The sequence below is a fragment of the Anser cygnoides genome, chromosome 3 (genome assembly GCF_040182565.1).
Source record: "Anser cygnoides isolate HZ-2024a breed goose chromosome 3, Taihu_goose_T2T_genome, whole genome shotgun sequence".
Taxonomy (NCBI): Eukaryota; Metazoa; Chordata; class Aves; order Anseriformes; family Anatidae; genus Anser; species Anser cygnoides.
In genome coordinates, this window is record NC_089875.1 from 540,177 (window position 1) to 556,478 (window position 16,302).

The 16,302-nt window shown below is 46.2% G+C and overlaps 1 protein-coding gene across 1 annotated transcript in view; it reads right to left on the bottom strand.

The window, feature by feature from the left end:
* LOC106044698 (uncharacterized) overlaps window positions 1–15,675 on the bottom strand; it is a 38,267-nt gene extending 22,592 nt beyond the window's left edge. The window contains exons 1-2 of the mRNA XM_066993390.1: window positions 15,548–15,675; window positions 14,292–14,504 (exon numbers count right to left, since the gene is read on the bottom strand). The gene's annotated coding sequence lies outside the window, so the exon portion shown is untranslated. The remainder of the gene's footprint in view (window positions 1–14,291; window positions 14,505–15,547) is intronic.
* Between the last annotated feature and the right edge of the window lie 627 nt (window positions 15,676–16,302).

Below are 16,302 nucleotides of genomic sequence, written 5' to 3' on the forward strand. Positions count from 1 at the left end.
TTCTGAGAACAGAATAGGAATACAGGCATTAAAAACCCATGGGCTTGATATTCCTCAGCTGACTGGAAGGAATTGTACTAACAGACAGTGAAGATTGGAACTACCATAGGAACCCTGTTGTAAGCCATAGGGAGTCTCAACAGGCCTCGGACAGATGGTGGAATGATAGATGTCTCTATCTTCTTCTTAGGAGAACATAAATCAGTTTATAAGCTTAAATCTAGACTTGTTCCTCAGAGAAAAATGTTAAATGAGGTTGCTTCAGAGACAAATACATGCATGAAAAAGATGTATATACATATAACAGGAGGAACCTCTGTTGGAAAACCCTGGAGGAGATAGTTACCTGAGGGACGAGAACTGGAAGAGCAGCAAGAACTTTTGCCTACCTCAGAGAGCAAGGGAGACCCCAGCACAAGCAGCACCTTCAACCACTGGCACAACCCCACAGAACCTGAGCAGAGCTGGGTGCTGGTAGCAGAGCTCACCAGCAGCCCCAGACAGAGCAAATCATAGAATCATAGAATATCCCGAGTTGGAAGGGACCCATAAGGATCAAGTCCAACTCCTGGCACCGCACAGGTCTGCCCAAAGTTCAGACCATGTGACTAAGTGCACAGTCCAATTGCTTCTTAAATTCAGACAGGGTTGGTGCAGTGACTACGTCCCTGGGGAGCCTGTTCCAGTGTGCAACCACCCTCTCGGTGAAGAACCTCTTCCTGATGTCCTGCCTAAACTTCCACTGCCTCAGCTTAACACCGTTCCCCCGGGTCCTGTCACTGGTGTTTACAGTGAATAGGTCCCCTGCCTCTCCACTCCCCTTCGCAAGGAAGTTGTAGACCGCGATGAGGTCCCCCCTCAGCCTCCTCTTCTCCAGGCTGAACAGGCCAAGTGACCTCAGCCGCTCCTCATATGTCTTCCCCTCTAGGCCCTTCACCATCTTCGTCGCCCTCCTCTGGACACTCTCCAACAGTTTCATGTCCTTTTTATACTGTGGTGCCCAGAACTGCACACAGTACTCGAGGTGAGGCCGCACCAGTGCAGAGTAGAGCAGGACAGTCACCTCCCTCAACCAACTAGCGATGCCATGCTTGATGCACCCCAGGACACGGTTGGCCCTCCTGGCTGCCAGGGCACACTGCTGGCTCATATTCAACTTGCTGTCAACCACAACCCCCAGATCCCTCTCTGTGGGGCGGCTCTCCAGCGTCTCGTCGTCCAGTCTGTACGTATAGCCAGGGTTGCCCTGTCCCAGGTGCAGGACCCAGCACTTGCTTTTGTTAAACTCCATGCGGTTGGTGATCGCCCAGCTCTCCAAAGGGGTTGATCAAGCCCAAAGTTCATCCAGGAGCTACAATCAGTAAAGCAAGGGGGGTATAAATAAACAACATCTACCCCAAGGGCCAACCCAGGCAACAAAACTAAAGACAAAGCCACCTGTGAGGTAGCCCAAGGCTGAGCTTAAATAGGGCTGCTGGGCAGGAGGTGTGGGTGGAGGCCCCGGGTGAGGCTGCTCAGAGCAATTAGGGCCTGCGAGTGTGCTGGGAGCCTCTCGGTGGGTTTTCTGCTGAAGCAGCAGAGCTGCAGCAGGCCCAAACCGAGATGCTGGAGGATGGGCTTGGTTGTATTCTTTAAGCTGTTGTAACTGGGGAGGTTTCTTCTCATTACAAACAACAAGGCTACACAGAGGTCAAGCATGGCCCTTGCTGTCCTCTCTCGGTGCCTGAGCTGTGTCAGTGAGGACAACTGACTGCTCCTTTGTTCTTTTTTTTTTCTGTCTGTCGCGACTGTCAGGAGTTATAAACATCAGTACTACAGTTTTTGGTGTCGGTGCCAAAAGGCAAAGCATTTGGAAGCTGTGCCTCCTCCTCCCTTCTGATTTAAAATGCTGCATCCAGAAAGGAGAGGTTTTTTTTCTTTATGCCACGTAGAGCTCAGTGCATACTGAAAAAGAAGAAATCATGGACTTAAATGCTCTGTCTCTTGAAAGGCTGTTTAAAGTGGTGCTTGATGGGTATAAAATGCCTTTTCTGCCTGAGCTGCAGTAGGGAAGACCTCCAGCTTATTCCTCACCAGTGCCTGAAGACATTTTCTCCTTCTATTTTTTTTTCCCTCTTATTTCTTTCACCCGCCTCCCTTTCATAGCACTTCTTTTGGTATCCCCTTTCCCAACAGCAAGGAAAAATCCCTCCCTTACATAATGTTTTTTTTCACAGAGCTCCAAGGCAGCTTCCCTCTCAGAAAAACAAAACAAAACAAAAACAAACAAACAAAAAACCAAGCAGGACATTCACTGAAAAGGACTCGGAAGGTCAAGTTTGTGTCTTCACTTCCAGGCTTGGGATGCCCTCGACACCCGGCCAAACTGCTCATCCTGAGAAGAGTTAATAAGGAAAATGCCAGTAGGTGGTGTCCAAGAATAGCTTCTGGATTCTGCAGTGCCAGTGAAACCTGTGCTGCACCAAGGAGCGCTCTGTACGGCTGCTGGCATCTGCTCTGCATGGTGGATGTGGACATGAGGGAGCTGTGGCAGCATCTCCATTTACAGCTGCTGCTTCCCTCCAGTCTTCAGGCTGTTTCCAGACGCTTTTTCACAAATAAACACCTTTATTGGACGTTATTCCTAAAGCACCTCCCTTTTGAGATTCCTCCTTGACAGAAGGTAGCTGGGGTCGGATCAGGCTACCACTGCAACAAGGAGCCAGAGTCTCCATGTGCACGTCTCCTGGCACAGGGATCCACGTGGCGCACCTCCCCGTGCACGTGGCTCGGAGTGGCTGGCAGCAGCCCGCAGGAAGGAGTTAATCAGATCAAAGCAAGGGAAGCCACAGCACAGCCCAAGTAAAGACTGTGGCTGTGCAAGCAGGGCCAACACCAGAGCTGGGCACTGGAATTCAGTCATTAGGACTATCCCTGGCAGGTTTCTGGGTATGGTCTGGGAAGTAGCAGAAGCCAGAGAGAGCTCCCAGGAGGCAGCGTGGAGGCAGCCACCACCTTTTGACAGCAGAAGAGTTTAATATTCTGCACACAAGCTCTTCTCTGCCAGCTGGCATCAGCACCAAAGAAGGGTCCCCGGTGTGATTAACTTACCAGTAAAGATGTGGTCTCAGAGAAGTTTCTTTCTAACCTGGGTCTCAGCTCCAGACCTCCTCTGTCTTTTTTTCTAACTTGCTACAGACAGCCAATTCCCCATTTTTATACCATGTCTCCTAAGGACATCTGCCTGTCCTCCATGGCAGCACATGCATATTTTGTGCCCTAGTGTTACTGTGCTCCTTCCAGTCCCTTTCTCCCATCCTGTGTTTCTCCCATGGAAGCCTTTGGGGCAGAGGCTCCCTGCTCCTTCCACAGAACAGTGCCTGGCACACTGGAGCCCCATCCTCACTTGCCCTTAAGCTTTAGTGGGGTAAAAAAGACGACTACGTTGTCCTACAGTGAGCTGAGCAAATGATAAACTGGTCATCAGCTTGTGTCTGGAAACAAAACCTACGGTTGATATTTACTCTGCCATCAGTCACCCCTTACCACAGTTGTAACTACTTCATTCTCAGCAAAAGCAGGTAGTGACCAGGGTGTGAGCAGCAAACTACCTGCTGACTGTGCTAAAACTTGTTATTTCAGCCAGGGGTAGAAATACCTTCCTGTTTTGAAAGCCTCACTTTGCTGCAACGTGATGAGCCGTCAGTAAACGCTAGAAAAATCTCATCCTGAGAATTTTAACTTGATTTGCTTCCTAGAGGTAGATAAATGACTGCAGACATATGCTACTGCGCTCAGGGAAACACAGGGAGAGGAGTCTATCTGCTGCAAAAGCTCAAGGTTACATTTTGACCCCAAACAGGAAAAGGATGTCACTTATGTGGCAATGAATTCTCCTGATTTGCTGAGACAATTTCTATCACAACTATACAAAAAAAAGATGGTAAGTAAGATGGGTGGAGAGACCTCCAGAGAGCCTGTGGAGATGCCAGGAGCACCTTGATTTCCAGAGCTTTTATGTTAGCTGGTAGTGCATCGGAAGGAAACAGGTCAGTGTAGCTCTGCACCCAGGCTGTGTAGGCACTGAGAAAACACAGAGTTTGAATATACCTGGCCCGGAGTCAGTGAGAGGGATGAAAAAAGTATCTTTTCCTCCGCCTTGACACCATTTATTCAGAACAGAACATGTGAAGGCCATCCTTCTCTGTTGTCAGCCTTTTGAGAGAACAACAGCTAAACGCTGCCTTTGAAGAATCAGTACCTTGCTTATCTCATCTCTGCACCTCTTCCTACAGCCTCTTCTTTCAGGCGCGTGGCGCTGCTTCCAGGAATGAGGAGTCACTCTGCGCAGGTCTCAGTGGCCGCAAGTGCTGTGTAGTGGGTTTAGGTGGCAAGGTTTTGGTAGCCGGGGGGCCATCGGGGTGGGTTCTGTGAGAAGAATCCAGAAGCTGCCCCATGTTAGGGAAGGGCCTTGCCGCTGGCCAGGGCTGGGCCAATAAGCGATATTGTTTGCGCCTCTGTGAGAGCAGATTGAAGAAAGGCAAAACAAAAAACCTGCTGCGGAACAGCAGCTGGGAGAGAGAGAGGAGTGAGAGACAGCCTTGCAGACGCCAAGGTCAGTGAAGAAGGAGGGGGAGAGGTGCTCCAGGCGCCGGAGCAGAAGTCCCCTGCGGCCTGTGGTGAGGCCCATGGTGAAGCAGGCTGTCCCCCTGCTGCCCGTGGCGTACCACGGTGGAGCGGGGTTCCACGCTGCAGAGCACGGTGGAGCAGGGGCAGAGAGTGACCGAGAAGGAGCGGTGGAGCCAAAGTGCTACAGAGCAGCTGGACAGGCGGTACTGTGCCAGCAGTCGTTTCCTGCAAGCAAACTTCAGTGTTAACACAAGGACAAAGTATGAGGAACAAACTGGTGTCTAGCACATACCGTGTGCGAGTTCCCAGTGCCAGTCCAGGCTCATTAAATGCTAGACAAAAGGCTACAGGTGTATCTCAGAGCTACCTCAGCTGGGCATGGGGCTGTCTCAGTATTTTTAGGGCTAACCGAGCTTTGTCCCACTGGGACTTTTTGTCTCGTTAATCCCACCGCGGTTGCTACCTAACAGAGATGGCACCAGGATCCAGTGACTAAGGTACAAAGAGGAGTTGGGAAAACTGGTTTGTGTTCCCATCTCTGCTCCTGATTTGCTGTATATCCATGAGCAGTTAATTAAGTTCAGTATGCCTAAGCTTTCCCCACTTTAGAACTGTGATAATTACATTTATCTCTCTTTGTGAAGAACAAGGGCTTGGAGACATTTGGATAAAAGCCCTCAAAGAGCCAAGTGTTGTTATAGTTATAATAAAAATCATGGCCCTCCCTGAATTTATACAAGTTGTCCTGTTCCAGTGACTGTTTCATAGACAAGGCAGAAAAACCAGGAGGGTAATTACAGAGTGACTCCATACTCTGCTGCAGGCTTCTAGCATTGCATTTATTTAGGTAAACCCAGCTCACCTACAGCCTCCTAGTTCCTTTGCTCAGGTTCTAAGGGAGCTGTCGGTATTGCAATGATATGAGTGTCACTGCAAAGCAACTAGGTTTTTGTCACAGTGTGCTGTGATTAAAAAGCACCAGAATAGCTTTTAATTTCTGAAATAACAGTGCAAAGTACTAAGTTACAGGGAATTCTGGTATTGCATAAATGATGTTTTTCAGAACAAGGAAAAAAACATAACATACTGCTCTTCAAAGGTGTTTAGCCCCCTGATTTCTCCTTAGGTGCATAAATTTCGAGTGAGAGCTCTACAAAGCAAATAGTTCAAGTAATACTGATGTTTACGGTGATGAGCCACTCTAAGTTTCATGACAGACTTCACTTACAGGGCCAGTAGGGAAATTTTACCCCTTACACTATGTATGAGCTTGTTTCACAGACTGCAAGGACCATGCTTAATTTTCTATGTAAGTAATGGTCCCGAGGGCTTAAAGTTTGAGGCAGAACTCACTGCTTTTGCTGCTAATAGATATTAAAATGTGAGCAAGCTATAACCTCTATATCAACAACAATACTTGCACCTACACTAATAAATTAAACAATGCTGGGGAACAATCCTGGCCCCTGGGAACAGATCTGTACTGTTTTATTCAGTAGAAGTGCCTGGTCTGGTTTGGCCCAGGCCAGCCAGCAGTCTCCAAGGCCAAGCCTTGGCAAACTGTAGGAGTTAGTACTTAGCACAGGCCTTTCCCAGAGTATTGCATGTCCCTGCTCTGCATTGAAAGCTTAGGGAGGTTTGCAGCATGGACAAAAAACAAACAAATAGACAGACAAAAACACTGGGGCAACAGGACGGGTCCTGCAGACCTCAAAAGCTCTGTTGTGTTTTTGGACACAAATAAAGGAGATACATAGCAGAAAGGGTTAATTGTACAGGTCAGATGTGTCTTGCTCCAGAAACAGGGAGCAACTTAAAAGCTCCAAAGGAAGAAGAGGGAAGTGTCTGCATTTGCAAATGATGTGTGTGAGTCTCTGTGGGTGTGAGTGTATACATGCACATGCAGGGGAAAAAACCTTCCAAGAAAATCACAGAATATCCACCACCAGATTACAAGGAAAAGAGATGCCAAGATCTTTGAATTAATTATTCTCAGTGAATCATTCTTACAGTTAAAAGCCATACCAGCATTTCCAGAAAAACTTTCAGTTCTGTATACGTAAACAAATGTAAAGAAAACAAACAAACAGCCAAGAAAATTTGAAGATAAAAGACTTGAGATAATAAGATTAAAGATGTTAATTGGAACCATTTGCAGAAGCTGCACCTCTACAGACTTTGACATTCGTAGCTGAGTTGTTACAAAATACTTTAGCTCCGACCTGATGGCTTCAGTCAGTTTAAGCCTAGAGACCAGAAATATTCTTGCCAGAACCCATTCAGTTGTGCAGACTCTAACTCAGGAAAGCACAGAGGTACATGTTTAGGTGACTCTGTGTTTTACTTTTTTTGCAGGTATTTAACTGCTTTGGGTCTAGGTTTAAATACATAATTAGAGGCAAGTACCTGTGTAAGTACTTTGAACTTGGGCAGGGATTCCCAAACTGTTTCCCCCCAGCTTACTTTCCAGTTCACTTCATTCCTCACCAAGGACACTAACATCTCCTTTCCCACCCCTGCTTCTTATCAAGACCTCAATCTCCTCTGTGTGCAAAAGATCACAGAATGTCATATTTGCTCCTCATTTGTAGACAGTGATTTTGAAGTTTTGAACTAGTAAGCTTTCCAAAATAGATGAATAGCCTGAAGAATAGGTGGGAAGAAGCAGGGCAGAAAATTTATGACTTGTTTATTTTACTTTACACCCTAGATTTACAGCTGATAAACACTATTGTCCTTACTATGGCTGAATGAATAGCTTTACCTGAGAAGGTAACCAATGGATTAAAGCACTTGATCTTAATTATCCCACAGTTCTAAGTGTTATTCAGGTGGTGACAGAAAATGCCTATCAGTTTTAAGCCTCTGTTTTCCCGGAAACCGCATTGCAAGTGTGTCTACAAGACAAGCACACTCACAGGACAGGCAATGAACATATCAGGGCATTGCTCAGCATGTCAGAGTGATTCTTCCTACTAAAAGCAATCCTGATTTTCTACTTTCCTACTGCTATTGCAATGCTGGCTCTGTAAAAGATTGTCAGCCAGAATAATAAGCCAAGAAGCACATTAAATCACTAAGATTTTCTCTAACAAGTTTTTATTCAGACCCACTCCAAATGTTGACAGAGATTAAAGATTCTTTGAAAAGAGTTCACAGCTTCAGATATGGCCAAAGCAGACGAGGGGAAAAGGAAAAGTGTGTGCAATAATAGACATGGGCTAATGCATTTCAAGAAAAACATTTCAGCCTGAGAAGTTGCTACTAAGATCGTTGGCTGCCAGAGGGGCAAGGTGCCAAAACGTTTCTGAAATGCAACTGCGGTTGTCGATGACCAGTAAGAAAATATCTTGCATGTCAGTGCAAACCTCTGTTATCCCAAGACAAAACAAAGAGGGAATGCAAATGAAAGCCTTGTGTAGCTAGCTGGAAGATGAACCCTCATTCCCTGACCCTGGATGCAACCTGGTGAAGCGTGAGACAGAAATACACTCATTCTCGAACTTAAAAATAGCAAAAATCCTGTGCTTGAGTTCTTCTGAAACTGTTGCAACAAAACCAAAACTCTGGCTGAGTTACATAAGACTCTGCTGTGTCAGACCAGCTTCAGATGAAGCAGGACATGCCAGTGCCTCTGGCTGGGATGCCAGGGGTTTAAATACCGGCTCTGCCGCTGACATCCTGGGCAACCTTGTTCAAGTCATGATGTCAGCTGGTAGATCTGCTTCAAGGCTGTGAAATTAAGCCGAGTGCTTCCTGTCCCCCACCCCTTTTCCTGCCTATGTGGACTCTACGCCTCCCTGGGCAGAGCTACTCTCCTACCATATGTGTATGTACAGTGCTAAGCACAGAGGGAGAGGGACGGGCTGAAATAAAATCCCCACTAGAGAATGCTAATTGGTTGTGTTGGTTTGTGTTTTTTTTTTCCCTCCCTTGGTTTCACGTTTTTCCCTCGTACTTTCCACACTGCCTTAGCCTTGAAGACATCTTCTGTAACTGGAGCCCACATCAGCCCACACTGATGCTTTGTCCAAAGGGGAAAGGAATCACATACCTACCAAGACAGAGTTTTTCTGGCTTTCCTGACACATTTTCTGCTTGCCATCTGTTTACAGGAAAATGTCTTCAGGGCAGAAGCCTTCTGTGTTGCCGGTTATATTGTGCATTCTGTTGGTATCTATCAAACAATAAAGTTGTTTTTAATTAAGACAGGCTGAGCAGGGACTGGTGCCTTATACCTCCAGTGGGCACTGTGCCCAGGTGAGTGGGAGGTGAGACTGGCAGTCTGGAGACATCCTGAGGATCTCAGGGGTCAAATGGGGAATTTATCTAACCTATACTGGAAGTTTATACTGTGACAGAGCTCCTCCCCAGTGCTCCTTTTACACTCGGCAGAAACAGATTTTTCCAGTGCCTGGTTCTCATCCCCTCCTAAATTGGTGTTGAAAATACCCGAGGCTCTTGACTTTGTAGCAATTTCTACCTTTATGAAGGGAGTCTCCATTATCGACCTGTTGGTGCCTGAGCTGGACAGATGAGATGAGATATCCTGAGATGAGTCTGACTCTGATTCACTTGACCCCTTACAGCTGCTATTTCTGCGTTGGTATGGCAATGGTAACAATAAATTTGAACTGGGGGCCTGTGAATGAAAAACAGTGCCAGGGTGGTTTTATTTACAGTTATATTCAATTACAGCACCAGCTTTCCCAAAATATAAAGAAAATACATGCTCTTTTCAGCATAATTTATACTGGTTCCCAGAACCACACAAACACAAGCATTTTTATGCCAGTATAACCACATATACCTCTGCTATGCAAGGACTTTAACATGTAAACATCACAGAAGTGTCATTAAAGATAACTCTTTCCCTGTGTAGCACTGTTCTACAAAGCATTTCCAAAGGAGCTGCACCCTAGGCAAACAGGACAAGATATATATCCCTATCAGACCGCATGGAAGAAACACGCACCGATATTTTGCTGACACTTTCATGCTGTAGAAAGCCTGCCAGGTTAGGAAGTGGATTTACACATTAAAAAAAGAAAAAAAAAAAAAAAGCTATCCAGCTATTCTCTGGCACAACACTGAGCAGATCAATGTGATAGAGCTGCTCTGATGGAAAGAAAAGCTTAGTGCAGCACCACCGTTATTGTATATTGACCCAGAGTCCACAGGGTCAGCCCATTTAACTAGTCTGCTGCTTTCAAAACGGGTTTTGGTGTGTCACATCATGGGGCATTTCTGCCTTTGGAAAGCCCTGATGGATTGACTGAATTGTTTTTCGCAAGGATGCTGATATCACCGCAGCCACTGAAACAAGGGAAAGGAAACAGGGCCATTCCAGGACCAGACACTCTCACAGGACACCAACTTGCTATTTAGGTCACAGACTCTGGGAAAATGTGGCAACCTTGGCTTTGAAGGGGAAATGGAAAGATCAGCTCTCCAGCAGAAGGTTTGGTCAGTAAATGCCCTTGCCCTCCAGCACAGCTATGTTAAAAGGCACAGTGTTTCCTTAGGAATGGGGCATGCCAGTAAGGAGTGGCTGGTGACCTCGATATTTAACTAACTATTAAATACAATCATTGCAAAACAGGGCGAAAACATCACTTTTTGACACGGATGGCTCTGGGAAGAATGTTGTACTGCTCGGGACATTCAAGTTGCTCGTGGAAAGCCCTCTTCAGTTGAACATAATGCTGGGAGCTGCCCGCCAGAACTGAAACTGCAGGAGGAAGCCACAGAGAAAAGATGGGGAGATTAGGAAAAGGGAGTGATGTGGGGAAGCTGGAAGGACCTGGAAGAGACTTGGAGGAGGTAACAGCTGGAAAGTCTGCTTTATTTATTCAGTGGACAAACAAAGCAGCTGCTCCATCAATAACAATTACTCACCTTTGACGCTCAAGTCCCAGATTGGCAAAGGGCTCAGGTGTGGTAACAGCAACTCCCACATGTCCCTACAAGGTGCCTGGCTCCAGAAGTGGAATTCCCAAACCCCATCTACACCTCCAATATGAGCCACTGGCAGAAGCAGTCACTCAAAAAATTTGGTTTGGTGCATCAACCAAGGGGACAAGGACACACATCAAAGGCAAAGGAGACATGGAAGTGCCATCTTCACCCTAACAGAGATCAAGACAGTGTCTCCTTTCAAAGCACCCACATCAGCTGGAGAGAGGGAAGTATTCCCCAACTCGTCTTGACACCAGGCCACTGGGCAGCAAGGAATGTGAAGTCCATGAATCAGAAAGATGTGGCACCATGAGTACATAGCCCAGTAGAAGGATATTCTCCTGGTAAAGAGTGAAGAAGAGGGACCTTCAAGCAGTTGTCCCTTCTCCACCGCCATTTGTGATGATCATTCCACGATTCTAGTATTTGTGTATTTTTTCAAAATAGCTGGCTTTGAACAACGGTCTGTAAAGCCTTGCAAGTCTGAGGAACATACTGGTAACCTGCAAAAAGACTCGGTGTTAAGAGAAGAATATTAGCGAGGCACTTGGGGTTGTAAAACCTTAAGTAGCCAATCACTAGAACAGAAGTCATTGCTAATGAGTGGGGGTTTTCTCCTCCAGTTAAAACACCTCTTCAGGGGTAACCAGACACATAGGGAACGCACCCACTGCAGTGCTTAGTGGAAGTGTCACTCGTAGCACACAGGAGGAGAAAAAAAATCTGTTTAGCAAACTTACTTTCACTTGCAAAATCTGTGTTGAGGTCCTGTAATTTACAGTCTTTGGCTCTTTTGAAAACAGTTTCCCAGTGCTTGGAGAGATGGCATGTGAGAGGTAGGAGACCCAGTTTCTACACCACTGGCTCAGAGTTTTTTGCTTGGAAAATGGGCCTCGGTTTTCCTATCTGGAAAACTGAAGTACTACCAGGTCTTTGAGGTCTACCCATAAACAATGCCTCTGGGCCCTGTAACAACAAAAATATGAAGAGATGTTCTAATAACAGAGATGCTAAACAGTATTATCATAGGTTGCATGATACAGTGTGCCGTGATATTTAAAATATAAAGAAAGAAAGTCTGTTCAGTTGATGTATTACATCTGAGATTAGTAATCTGAGCCGCAAATGTATTCAGGTCTGCTGGTAGACACCACAGAGGAGACACATAAAGTAAAGAACCTGCAGGCTTTCTAGTAACATTAATCTGCATTTATATAGCACATTTCACTTGACAGTCTTGAAAAGTTTATTATTAAAACTCTCACAACACTCCTGTGGGCTAAGAACACAACGCAGCCTCTCTTTAATTGATGGGTAACTTGGACTTCATCAAGAAAAAAGGAGTTGAAGGTCAAAGAGGGTGAATGACAAAGCTAGACAACCTCCCCCTACTACCCATCTTTTGTAGCAGTCATCTGAAGAAGCAGAAAGCAGACAGGGGTGCACTGTTAATCAGAAGGTTACACTGCAAGCCATCTCAAAGCAGTTATCATGAACTGCTTAGAGATGGATAATCCCTCAAATTATGTCTACCTTTCATAGGCAGACCCCTCTGTGAAAAACACCGCGAGATCTTCAGGTAACTGATGGCCACATTGCTCCATGAAACTCCATGCACAGAAGACCAGCGGCATCCATGTCCTACTTGTAATGGGCCCATCAAAACTGAGAAAACCAATCTCATATCAGCAGGCTTCAATTTACTGACAAGGGAGATGAGCAGCCACCTAAAGTGTTTTCAGAGCTCACAAGTCAGGAAGGCTTGAAAGTCACTACTTCAGAATTTCCCACCAAAATGCTCATTCAACCTCTCCCTCTCTGGGTTACGAGATGTGACAGGACCGTGCCTCGAGGCAGCATGGCTGCAGGCATAAAAGAAGTCTTCTCACCAGGAGGTAGGATTCATCACACGAATGACTTAAATGAGTCTGACTTCACAGAGAGTCTCTGAGGGCTCGAAGAAGATGCGTTTCGCATTGGAAGTCCAATTTGGAGGCATTTTGTTTCTTCCCTTGAAAAGCATTTTCTAGTAAGACGGAATAACAGTGGCTACGGAATCAACACAACGAACATCCTCGCTCTACCACCTTTTATCTTTCAGAACTCTTTAGAGAAAACATATTTAAAACCGTAGATCTACCACATAAAAATGCTGTCTGACCACACAGTTCCATAAGGTAAAATGTCCCCTGCACTGCAATGCCCAGATATATGCCTGCGTGCCCGTGCGTGGGTGTGTGTGTGCAGACACGTGTTAGTTGTGACTCACTGGCTCACGGTGATCACGCCTGACAGAAAGGCACAAAAATTCTCAAGTACCTAAAACTTTTGGCAAAACAGACAACCAAGCTGGGAAGCCAGACTCCATCAGTGCCCTTGGTGATGGAAAGGCCACAGTGGCACCTCAGGATTGCACCATCAAAGGGCAACATCAGAGAACCCCCGGCCTACTCTTAAGACACAGAACAGCAGGAAACCAGGCTTCACTGGCTCCACGGCTTGTGGCATGATTTGCTGCTCTCCCTGCAGTGTCACTGTGCCTTCATTGCACCTGGGACCTGAGCCGTCCTGATTAAGCGAGGACAGGTTTGTTCTCCTGTGTGCCCTCCTCTCTGCCTGCAGTACAGGCTCGGGAGACTCTCGCCCCGCTTTGCCACTGACCTGCTAAGCCAGCCACTTTCCCTCTCAGCACCTCTGCTTCCTCATCTTTGAAATGAGAATTATGACCTCTGTAAGGCACTTTGATGTCCACAGATTAAGTGCTCTGTGGCACACATACATCTTCTCTCTATTTTAAATGCCAGGTAATATATTGTCATGCTTTTTTTTTCTTTTGTTTATTCACCTTTATTATTAAAAATGGAAATCAATGAACAACATCAAAAAAATAAAAAAAAACACAACACTTTGGATCAGCCTCCTCTTGTGAAGATAATTATGGGAGAGAAAGCAATTTTGAAACAATGGATGGCAAAATGCAACGCTTAGAAAGTACAGAGCATGGTGTATTTGTCCAAGGCTACCACTGAAATCTACCCTGCAGTTCGCTGTTGCAATATTCCTTGTTCTCTTCCATTTTCTAAGTCATGTACGAAACTTGCTTCCAAAATAAATTATTTAACTTCTAACTGCTGCAATGCACAGCAGGACGCCTGTCAGAGCAAAGTGTTACTAATGGAGGATACCTCACATGATCCAAAAGAGAAGATGAGTTCAGACCGCAACAATGCCTTGGTGAGAATACAGCTCCTGAAGCTGATGTGCAAAGGCAGCGAAACCCTTACTCGATCGGCCACCCAGAGACACTGCAAAGCGGCGCTGCTCCAAAGCAGAGTGTCCGTCTGTCCGTGCCTCCACAGGAATGGCCTCCTCACAGAATCACAGAATCAGAATCACAGAATCAGAATCACAGAATCGTCTAGGTTGGAAGAGACCTCCAAGATCACCTAGTCCAACCTCTGCCCTAACACTAACAAGTCCCCCACTAAACCATATCACTAAGCTCAACATCTAAACATCTCTTAAAGACCTCCAGGGATGGTGACTCCACCACCTCCCTGGGCAGCCCATTCCAATGCCTAACAACCCTTTCAGTAAAGAAGTACTTCCTAACATCCAACCTAAACCTCCCCTGGCGCAACTTTCGCCCATTCCCCCTCATCCTGTCACCAGGCACGTGGGAGAACAGACCAACCCCTACCTCGCTACAGCCTCCTTTAAGGTACCTGTAGAGAGCGATAAGGTAGCCCCTGAGCCTCCTCTTCTCCAGGCTGAACAAGCCCAGCTCCCTCAGCCGCTCCTCGTACGACTTGTTCTCCAGACCCCTCACCAGCTTCGTTGCCCTTCTCTGGACTCTCTCGAGCACCTCCATGTCCTTCTTGTAGCCTCGTTTCCTGCCTGGGCAGATGTGTCAGCTGAACCGGGGTTGTTCGAAGGCGCTGTTGGAGGATGGACAGTCATCAGTCTTGTGTATGTATTCATTCAGTGCTTCAGATGTGGGACTCAGGTGCTAACTGCTCCTAAGGAGCCAAAACCAGTACCCTGGTTTGGACCACGCAGTTATACCCAGCAAATCCATGAGGGCACTGCATTGCCCAATGTAACTGAGTGCTGGATTTGCTTTGCTTAACATTTCAGCTGCTGGGGCTGGCAGTTAAAATGTAAAGATTCCAGGTTTCATTTGCAGAAAGCATCGTAAAAACAGGAATAAGAAGATGGGTCTTTTAACTTATAAATTAAGAATATTTTCTGGGGAGCTTCTAAAAATAGCAAACAGCCCCCACCCAGTCCTGCAGACCGTGCAAAATAACAGGAAGCCTATTCTAGATAGAGCAGTCACTAAAATTTTAAAATGTACATAGAAAGACCTCTTGACATGCTGATACTTATGGGTAAAAGCCCTTTAGCAGTCTTTTTCTGCATCCTCTGGCAGATGTGATGCACACAGGATGCATAATGCATCATGACCATGAACCCCCTCCCATTTAAATTCATGAAGTTGGCCTGAAAATCACAACATTTTTGAATACATATATAACAGTCCTTTTTCCCACTAGATTTCAGCTCTTCAGAAAGTAGCCACATTCTCAAATTGCTCTCCATGTTCAAAAGCTATAAATTGCCTCTTAAAAAAAAAGAAATGCATGAATAATACAAAACATTTCTGAAATGACAAAGAACTCAAAACTGAAACTAAAAGAAAAAAAGAGCCAACGTCATGAGATTCCTGATATAATTGTTGTCCACTGATAAAACAAAGGAAGCCCCAAATAAGACACAGTAGGGAAGACGAGCCTCCGAGCCATAAAAACACAGTCTGCCCCTGGGGATGCCTCCAGCTCCTGCCACAACTTTGCAGTTTGTGCCGTGCACTTGGACATTTATTCCCTGTGGAAGGGACAGGAAGAGATGAAAAATCCTGAACACGAACAACCTTCAACCCGCAACCAATGTCTTATCTGACATAGTTTTATGTACATACCCTTGGTTCCCAGTGCAGACTCCAGTAAACAACCTGCAAGACAAATATTGCTGATAGACGCACGCTCTGCACCGGGCGTGCAGCAGTTGTGTGAGATCAAACGACTCACTCAGGCCAATCTCCTTAAACACCGGTCTACTCGATCTGTTACTGAGAGCCCCAGAAAAATGAGTTCCCCACTGGACTCGTGCACAGTAAGAGTCTTGAAACCCTTAGGGCAAGACAGACCAGAATAAATCAGGAAGCAACAAGATGCAAGGAAGCCACTTTAAATAAATGTCAAGTTTGAACTTGAAGCTGTGAAATGATCTGTATAAACGTCAGACACTACAGAAAGCCTTTGTAAGAGGGGGTGCCGCTCCTGGTCCTGGGTTCCCTCCTCCATCGATGAGGATGCAACAGCATTAACTTGTGAAAACGCACAGGCACGTTGAACACCCTCCCTGCACTGTCCGTACTGCTAACTGTCACCTCTGTTTCCCGTGGGTGGGTGTGGGAGGGCAGGACCGTGAATATTTCTGCAGGTACGTGGTACCTTGCACTTTAGTCTCAGTACACAGTGCCAAGGGAATCTTCTTCTTGGGGCTCTTTGAAGCCACCTGGCAAGAGAAGTCCACGTCTCTGACTTGGTTCTTCAGCCCATTGCTGACTTCCACGAAGCCCTACACGACGCCAGCACTACCCTCTCCAAACCTCTGCCTTGGGCCCCTGTGCAGGGCAACTTTACATGAGGTCGGGTCTGCTCTCCTAGACCT